Source organism: Cicer arietinum, chromosome 3 (assembly GCF_000331145.2).
Source record: "Cicer arietinum cultivar CDC Frontier isolate Library 1 chromosome 3, Cicar.CDCFrontier_v2.0, whole genome shotgun sequence".
NCBI classification, from domain to species: Eukaryota; Viridiplantae; Streptophyta; class Magnoliopsida; order Fabales; family Fabaceae; genus Cicer; species Cicer arietinum.
The window spans coordinates 54,395,130-54,405,308 of NC_021162.2; the positions used below are offsets into that span (position 1 = coordinate 54,395,130).

The window sequence follows — 10,179 nt, forward strand, 5'->3', positions numbered from 1 at the left end:
AAAAGTACTAGTTCAGTGAAGGAAGTGACTGTGGATATCACTATGATACAGGTTTTTAATCTCACATTCTGTTTTTTCTTGAGTTAAACTGTTATTTATCACTTGACCACATATTTTCATTTTATAAATTACTTTTTCAATTATTACTTTTGATATATGATCTTATGCAGTGAGTGTTATAATCTATGTATCAAAGACATATCTTCTGTGTTTGACATGTGTCATTGTCCTACATCAACATATTTAATTACTTTTTTTATTTAAAAATTATTATTGTATGTGTCAACTTGTCAATGTCGTGTTTGATATTTGTATTAGTATTTTATTGTTTATAAGTGGTGAAATCCCCAATTTATGACAGAGTTGAGTTAGAGTCAATCTAAATTGTGACACGGTCTCAGATCATATTTTAGATATTCGCTAGCTATGAGACATTGTGTTATGAGACCGGTGGTTACAAGAAGTTGGCATCTCTTAAAGACAAATTTGTCCAATAATCTAATTCTTTTATTCCACTTATTTACTATATGCAATTAATTTTTTAATTGTTTTGTTTTTTATTGTCCAAGTCATTTATGACTGATTTGTTCTTAGGAAAAGAACCATCCCTTGAGGAGACAAGTTTCATCCCTTGTGACATTCCAAATAATAGTAGCATCAAAATCAAGGTGAAATATTTATGAGAAAAACAGATGGTGAGATATTATTTTCTCAAGGGGAAGAAGATTTTGCAGACTTTCTTTTTAGTTTTCTTACTTTTCCTTTGGGAGGTGTAGTTCGCATGTTAGGAGGAAAATCTTGTCTGAACCATTGATAATTTGTACAAAAGCATAGCCGATTTGGATACATATAAGTACTTGATGTCAAATGAAGTAAGGAACTAGCTTATTGATCCTCACATAGCTTCACAATTCAAGTTAAGCAACGAAATATTACCAATTGTTGAACCATATGCTTCATCCTATTATTGTTATTGTCAACGTAGTTTTGGAGAAAGTATCATTCATGATCAATTCTCTATAACTTATAGATTTAGGGTATTTAATATTCTTAAGGAAACTTGTACAAGGTTGAAATTAGGTGATCCCAAATCAACTAAGGAAACTCAAGAAGGTTATGTCAAGGGACCCACGTTGTTCACAGCCACAAATGATATGGTTGCAGAACCAATGTCTCCAATTTCCTATATCATTACTCAATCGTTTAGAAACTCCTCCTAGTAACGTGATTGAAAAGGTTGTCTTCCTTGGTGTCAAAGAGGTATGAATAAGTATTTTGAATATCAATATATTTATTTATTTAATTCATCCTTACAAAACCGAATTAAAAGGTGATAAGTGTTTCTCTTTATAAATTATTTTAAACCTTTATCTCTAACAAGTTGTGAGATGATGATGAGTTAATTTGAAACTTATGTCCTGAAATTTTTTATATCATTAGTGATGTAACAGTTGTGTTGTTATTCTTAATAGATGGATTTACTAGCAAGTAATGTAGATGTTGCTAATTTTAAAATGTTGAATTGGTGCACGGTCTAAGCAAATTGAAAGCAGCTTTGACCTCAACATCAGCTCTAACAAATGGTCTAACCCACCTTCTAACCCAAACTCGAGATGAGATGTGCTACACTACTAGAAAAAATGTTTTTAGCTTCCAAATTTAGCATCAACTCCCGACAACGACGTTAGTTAGCGTCTGTTTAGCGTTGGGCAAGCGCACGCTAGTGTGCTAATTTTTATTTTTGTTTTTTCATAACTTTTTTTTTTTTTTTACATTTCCTAAATCACAAGTACATATCTAACTTTCATGATCATATATCAGTGTTGCAGGTTTTGTGTATGGACATCAGTCTTGTTAATTATACTTGCAATTTTTAATTCTTGCACTATTATCACTAGATTTACTAGAACTGCAGGAGAGTTATTTTGAATGCTAATAAAGGTGTTGCTTGTTTCCTCTAATTGCTAGTAAAAAAATTAAATAGACTGTGAATGAATTTGACAATCAACTTGACCAAAACTTGTTTGAACCGCAGGGACTGATAAGTGAGTTCGGCACCCCCAAGGCAGAAAATCTTTTAGAGGAATTTCAATTCCAATGACGGTATACAAATGAATTACTTGCACTCATTTTTCCTTTGGGAGTAGTTGCCACTTCACATTATTATATAACATTAAACCTTAAGCAAATGTTCTTTGTCTGTCAATTACACTTTTATTTACCTTATTAACTCCATTGAACTTTATTTTGGATTTCAATGCAGGGAGGCTACGAGGCTTTATTGCTGATTATGGGGCTGCAATGATGGTAGTGTTGTGGATTGCAATATCTTACGTAATACCAGAAAAAGTTCCAAATGGTGTTCTAGAAGGTTGTTTTGTCCACTTTCATGGAACCCTGCATCTCTCTATCACCGGACAGTAGTGAAGGTACTGTTTGTTATTATACTCTTGTTACATTTTTCTCTCCATCCAAAGTGCATTCTTTTAATACATAGTTGGCTCAGCATGCTTAGCAAAGTACATTGTAGTCATAGTTCTGTTGATTTTGTTAAATTATATGTGGATGTTCAATACTGTGAAACATAAGTTGTAATCATTTTAATTTAGGTAAGTTCTAATATCCATTTAGAGTTACTACAAACAAACTACAGGATATATGGAAGGTACCCTTGAGTTATATATTTGGGGCAATTATTCCAGCTTTCATGATAGCACAACAGAAAGAATTCAACCTTCAAAAGCCATTTACTTACCATTATGACGTTTTCCTACTTGAAATAATGGTATGTTTTGTTTGCTTCCTAGAATTTGGCCTTGAGCTATTCCAAGTTTTATAAAATTTCTTGACATGGTTATCAAATTTATCTCTATGGTAAGTCTTTAGACTCTGATTTGTGGTATCCTTGGCCTTCCTCATTCAAATGGAGTCCTTCCATAGTCCCCCATGCATACTAAGAGTTTGGCAATTCTTAGGAGGCAGGTAAGCATCAATATATTTTGCTTCAGCACTCATGGTGGTTCTTAATTTTTTATTAAATTTCAACTCCATTAAGATATTTGTGTTGTGTTATTCATTTGCAGCTGATCCAAAATAGGGTTATTAAAAGCACCAAGGAATGCATTGAGCAACATACGGCCAACATACGTCGGCGTTGCTCTTTAGCGTCGGTTTAAGCCGACACTATAAACAGTTTTTCTAGTAGTGGTATTGGATGCCGAATTGGTCTTGGATTAAGCTTGCTTTGGTTTCCAATTCACCTATGACAGATGGTAAGTATGGCCATGTATGAGAATGAATTAGTTAGTTATGTGAGCCTGAATGATAGGGAATTCGGTTAGAGAGAGAGAATATACATGTGGAAGGGAGGTAGTGTCATGTGTTGGGGAGGACCATATTGATTATTTTAGTATTGTTGTGTTGTTGCTGTGTCTAAGCATATTGAAGGCATCTTTGACCTCAGCATCTGGTCTAGGTCACTTGTTAACTGAAGCTAAGGAAGAGCTTATCATAAACAAAACCCAAGTTAAAGAGGAGAAATGAGAGAAGTTATCATTTTATCATGTGTTGAAGATATATTTTAGAGGAAAGTTTTTAATGAGAAAGGTTACTAGATTTACTATTTTGTGTTTATTACAATTCTATCATTATTATTTTATCATCTCTTAGTCTTACTTATGTCTGAATTTAGAAAAGCATACATTCAGGAATGCTTTTGTTCTTTTTCCCCTCTTAACAGTATAAACATGTTCTTGGTATTGGAGTATAAGAAATCCCTATTTAGTGCAGCTTGAAATCCAAGTTAGATATGTTTTTGTTTAAGATTGTTTATAAAGTGAGTCTGTCTTTGGTATATATATTTATGATGAGTAAGTACTTCCACATCTGTTTCTAAATGTTGGATTTCTTGAATTTATACAAAATACTGTTGTGATAAGTTTATTTAATTTTGATGTTGAATCTATTTGGGAATTTACTGATATAGGAAATAAATAATTGGTATTTATAAAATTAGAGATAATTATATATGAACACAATTTTAAATCTCTCCATTTAATCGGGAAAATTCTATTTTTGTTCCCAGGGTTTGTCTCTGTTTTTGTTAGCTTGCCATGAGATTTAGAACTTAATACTATAATCTTCTTTTATTTTCTACTAATTGTATATGGAACAAATTATTGGTATGTACTATTTTTTTTAAGTCTGTATTGGTATGTACTATTTAACCACAACATAAATAATATAAAAATATATTCTAAAATAAATGGCGACATCAATTAAATATTTGTACATAAAAATTATAATAATAAAGATGTTTATTTATTTTGAGAATTAACAAAATACCAACTCAAAATAAACAAAAAGAATGAGAACTAGTGTAACAAAAAAAAGCAATTAATAATAAACTTCCCTAAAACATTGGAATAGTTCTAAAGCGTATATGCAACTATTTTAGAATTTAACACGCTCCTCCTCCTCCTCCTATTCCACCGCCGCTTCCCACACCACCACCGCCACCATCCATACCCCCAATAACCCCACCCGTCGCTCCACCATCAAAATGATGGTGATTGTGGTGGCCGTCAAAATGGTGGTGGTTGTGGTGTACAAAACCACCTCCACTTCCATATGTTGGTCGGACTCCCATTACTCGGCACAATAAACTTAATATTACAACTAAAACGAAAATGCAGACAGCTACTATGATAAATATAACGAATGGTTCCATTTCAAATATTATTGCATGATAATAAATCCGATACCTTAAACATTTTTATAGTACTTTGAATCAGGGCTGACTTTTCTTCATATAAGTCTTTGGTAAACTTGTCAATAAGCGAATTTGCTTGACATGTTACACGTTAGTTTATTTTGTAAGACAAGTAACTAATTAAGTACACGTTGCCTCCTACTGGTTTTAGAGTTTGTATATGTAATGAGTATCAATATTGACCAAGACTTGGTCTTGTGTAGTCCAACTTTGAAAAATTACTATAGGCTAAACTGAACAAGTCATTGTCGTCATCGTTTAAATTTTCTAGTAGCTTCCAATTTTTTATTTTATTTTATTTATTTATTTATTTTTAATTCAGTACCGATTTATGTTTGATCACTTCACCATCTACGTTAGTTAATTATTGATTCAAGTTGTTTATGGTTTTAGTTAAACTGTTTAGCCATTTAATGACGGATCATTAATCTATTTGAAATAAAACAAAACAAGATTATGATTTTTTCAAATATAATAGAATAGGAAAAATAGAGAGAGAAAAAAAAACGCTCTTTCTATTATTGCCTTTTCAAATTCATCTTTACATTATTACAAAAGATAAGAAAATTTTAGGGGGTCATTATCCAATGCTATTGCTTCTACTCCTTATATAGTTGGCTTTAGTTCTGGTTCAATATACTCTTTTGATATTGTTTCCCAAATATATGATATTACAGAATAACTCCAAAAACTTCTTGTCACTCAATTGCATGCCATGTCTTCCTCCTCTAATAAATGTTTGAACTTCTATAGTGTGTTAAGTATATCTCCTTCCATAGGTACATCTCACCATATGAAGATAACTCTTTTGTGTCTATGAATCATGCCTCGTCTTTATCGATTATGATTGCTGATGGCACTCATATGCCATTAGCAAACATGGATTTTGTCTGCACACCTAACTTGACTTTTATTATTATTATTATTATTATTATTATTATTATTATTATTATTATTATTATTATTATTATTATTATTATTATTATTATTATTATTATTAATTTTTATTTTTATGTTTATTATATTCATAATCTCACTCTGAGTCTTGCTTCTGTTATTCAACTATGTGATTTTTGTTATTCAATTATATTTTCTTTCATTTCTTAATGTGAGCATGATCCACATTCCGGGATGCTGATTGGGACAAATCATAGACAGGGGAGACTTTATGTTTGGATGACGTGCAAGTCTTAGATATATTGCAGCCTCAACAACCATTGTTGATTTATTATCTAGTTTTTGCTTGAATTATTCGTCTTCTAGTTTTTATTTATGACATTCTCGCCATGGACATGTTTGTGCTTCTAGATTAAAATATTTGGCTTCTACCAAAACTTTAAAAAAGTTACAAACCTGTGATATTTCATATTGTTGTAGTTGTAAACTTGTTAAATTTTCAGTTTTACTATTTAGTAAAAGTGTTTATGTTTCATATATGCCATTTGATATTGTTCACTCTGATGTTTGGGGTCCACCATCGATTCTCACCAAAGATTGATCTAGATATTATATTATATTTATTGATGATTACACTTGTTATTGTTGGGTTTATCTTATGAAAAATCAGTTTGAATTTTTTTGACATTTATCATATGTTTTGTGTTATGGTCAAAACTCAACATAATGCTGTTATAAAGTGATTTCGTTGTGATTTAGATGGTGAATATACCTCTAATAAATTATTTGAACTACTTGCTTATGATGGCACCCTCTACCAGACATCTTGTGTAGATACTCCTCAACAAAATAGAGTTTCTAAAATGAAAGACTGTCATATTATTGAGATTCGTTCTCTTATGTTGTCTGCTTCAGTTCCCAGTGAGTTTTGGGAGAAACAGTTCTTACTATTTTTACTTTTGGGACAAGCCATAAATAAGGGGACTTTTATGTTTTGGATGACTTGCGAGTCCTAGATATATTGCAGCTCAACAACCATTGTTGACTTATTATCTAGTTTTTGCTTGAATTATCTGTCTTCTAGTTTTTATAAAGTTACATGCTCTTGCTTTTAGATTAAAATATTCAACTTCTATTGGAGCTTTAAGAAAGTTACAAACATGTGATATTTCATATTGTCGTGGTTATAAACTTGTTAAATTTTAAAATTTACCGTTTAATAAAAGTGTTTTTGTTTCATGTATGCTTTTATCCCTAATTACTCTTCTTTGAAAGTCTTTGGTTCTACTTGTTTTTTTTTTTTTTTCATTCACATGTATAGCACAATAAGTTGTCTTCTCGTTCTGCCATGTGTTTATTTTATTTTATTTTATTATAGGGATGGTCAAAAGAGTTATCATTGTTATGATCATCATTCAAGAGAACTTTTTGTTTCTCGTAATATTGTTTTTCTTGAGTACATCCCCTTTTACTCGGTTTCCTTTGATTATCATATTACTAAGAGTTTAGAACTAACTCATATTGATTCGTTTGGTCCTAATGATAACACTTTTAGTGATTTTAATGTTGATAATTACAAAACAAATACTAATACTCCACATGATAACATCTATCTTGCCATCCTGGTTGTTCAACCACCTCATATGCGATTGTTGATCCTCCGTCTCTTCATTATCCCTCGCATCATCGTATGTCTACTCAATTAACTGATTTTGTTTATTCCACTTACTCAACTTCATTTGCTTCTTTCTTAACCTCTATTCATAATTTGTCTAAGACCTCTACTTATAAATAGATTATTCTTGTTCCTTTTTGGAAACATGATATGATAGACGAACTCTCTACATTGCATAAAACATAAACTAGGAAATTAATACATCTTCCTCCTAGAAAGGGTGCTAGTGGGTCTTGTTGAGTATACAAAATCAAAACAAAGATTGATAGGTCAGTTGAGCGCTACAAAATACGTCTTGTTGCTAATGGATTCTCTCAATAATATGGTATGGATTATGAAAAAACTTTTGCTCTTATAGCCAAGATAACCACTATATATACTCTTATTACAGTTGCATCTGTTTGTTAGTGGGATATTTTCTAAATGAATGTCAAAAATGATTTTTTTAAATGGTGAGCTTCTTGAATCAGTCTATATGGTCCCTTTACAAGAGTTTTTCATAATCAGGGGAAAATGTGTAAGTTAAAAAATATTTCTATATGGTCTTAAATAGGTTCCTCGAGCTTGGTTTGAAAAAATCTCTACTGTAATCACTTATCTTAGTTTCCGCTCTAGTGAATATGATTCTGCATTATTTATAAGGTCCATCACTTATGGTCGCATTATACTTTCTTTGTATGTTGATGATATGATTATTACAGGTGATGATGTTAGTGGAATCAATGAGTTAAAATTATAATTAGCTAAACAGTTTGAGATGAAGGACTTGAGAGAACTATTTGATATTTCATGGGAATTGAAGTTGCCTACTCTTCTAGAGGCTACCTTCTTTCTCCATCCAAGTACATTGCCAACATTCTTGAGAAATGTAACACCTCGATTTTTAACAGCGCGAGTGTATTTTCTTTTTTAAAACAAATTCATAAAAACAAAGAAATAAAGAAGGAAATTCTTTTGGATAAATATTTAAGTCGTAACATAACAACAAAATCAACAAATATTTACAAGCAACAGAATAATTTTTGAAATAAAAATCCAAAGTATTCAAACATCAAAATACACCGAGGCTATGAGGCCTATCAGACATAGCTCATACCCCTGGGGGTATTCTCGGTAGACCTGTACAAAAGCACTGCCCCAAGAATTTTAACTCCCCACACGTCACATCAAAAAGAGGTACATGGACACATCACAACCGTCTAATTTGATCATACTACAAAAAAACTATACGACCCGAGTGATCTCCACGCACCCCGCAAGATCCTCCTGACACAGCTCCAGTCAGGTGTGTCCAACTACCTTCCCATCTACATGGTACTAACCGGTGGGAAGATCCTGGTTCTCATCTGAGGGCAAAGCCCAGATTTCCACAATAGTTGTAAAGGGTCACCAATCGAAATTAACAAATAACACATAACATTTAAATTTCAAATGCATAAAATGGCCTTTCAACTTAGCATGCACCTTGAAAGGGTTTCCATATGTTAACCATGCATAATCAAAGTTGAAAAATGGAGTTTTAAACAAAATTGCATTGTCGTATTCGAATACATCATCTCTGTATTCGAATTCAAGGTTGTTTCAGAAGTTAGTAGCAAAAACAGGATGATTGCATTCGACTACAAGCTCAGTGTATTCGACTACACAGCTGTTTCATAAGTCAATAGCCAAATTAGAACATCTGTATTAGAGTACAAGCCTCTTGTATTCGAATACACATCAGAAAACAGCAAAAATCAGCTTTTAAAGAGGTTTCACAATCCATCAACACTTCAACACAAATCCAAACAATCACACTTAGCAATTATGGCACAATCACAACGACAACTTGAGTTTCGAAAAGGTTTTGCATCAATCAACACTTACACACAAATCCAAAACAATCACACTTGGCAATTATGGCACAAACACAACAACCACTTGAGTTTACATACGTAATCATAACATTAAATCAAAACCCTCCTCGAAGGGCCGTAAATCATAATCGTACCACCTATCACAGGCCAAAGTACTAAATTATCGATGTGCTACCAATCACGGGTCAGCATGATTTACTAAAAACGTAAATCGTAAATGTACCGCCTATCACAGGTCGAGGTACTATTTACCAAGATGCCACCTATCACGGGTCAACATGATTTACCAAAAATGTGTAGTCTATCGCGGACCTTACACGACGCAACAATCGCTGCAAGGATAAGATGAACCAACAAATCACATGGCATTATCTTATGGCCCATCCAGTCACCACTATCACCATGGCCCATCCGATCGTCATGTACAATGAAATGCATGAGCATACTCTGACTCTATCCACGACAATCATTAAGTAAAATGCAGATAATAAAAGATTTCCCATTTTTAATACTCATTTAACTCTAACGATTTTTACGACAATCATTAAGTAAATGCATATATTAAAAGATTCCCCATTTTTAATACTCATTTAACTTTAACGATTTTCAAATTCCACACAGAGCATACTAAAACATTTATTTTCCACCACACACATCAAATTTAATTCACAATTTACATTAAATTCGATCAATTCAAAAACCACAAAATCCACACCAAGTTCAATCATCAATCACCACAAATTTTCACAAAACTCAAACATAACACATGCCAAACTAATTTTCACAAACCACAACTCAAACATATCAAATTTCTTTTCCTCAACAAGACACATAGATGAATCAAATTCCTTTTCCACGAAAACACTCATCAATTTCACCAAAAACCCAACTCCAAACTTTCACCCATAAAAGCATTAAATTCATTTTCCCTAAATCTACACTTCAAATCAAACAAATTTATTTTTCACACAACCACAAAT

The 10,179-nt window shown here is 32.2% G+C and overlaps 1 long non-coding RNA gene across 1 annotated transcript; it reads left to right on the forward strand.

The window, feature by feature from the left end:
• The first annotated feature begins 609 nt into the window (after nucleotides 1-609).
• LOC113785868 (uncharacterized) lies at nucleotides 610-2,524 on the forward strand. Its single transcript, XR_003472055.2, has 3 exons — nucleotides 610-1,260; nucleotides 2,036-2,103; nucleotides 2,264-2,524. It is a non-coding gene; the product is annotated as an uncharacterized lncRNA (long non-coding RNA).
• Nucleotides 2,525-10,179: the final 7,655 nt, after the last annotated feature.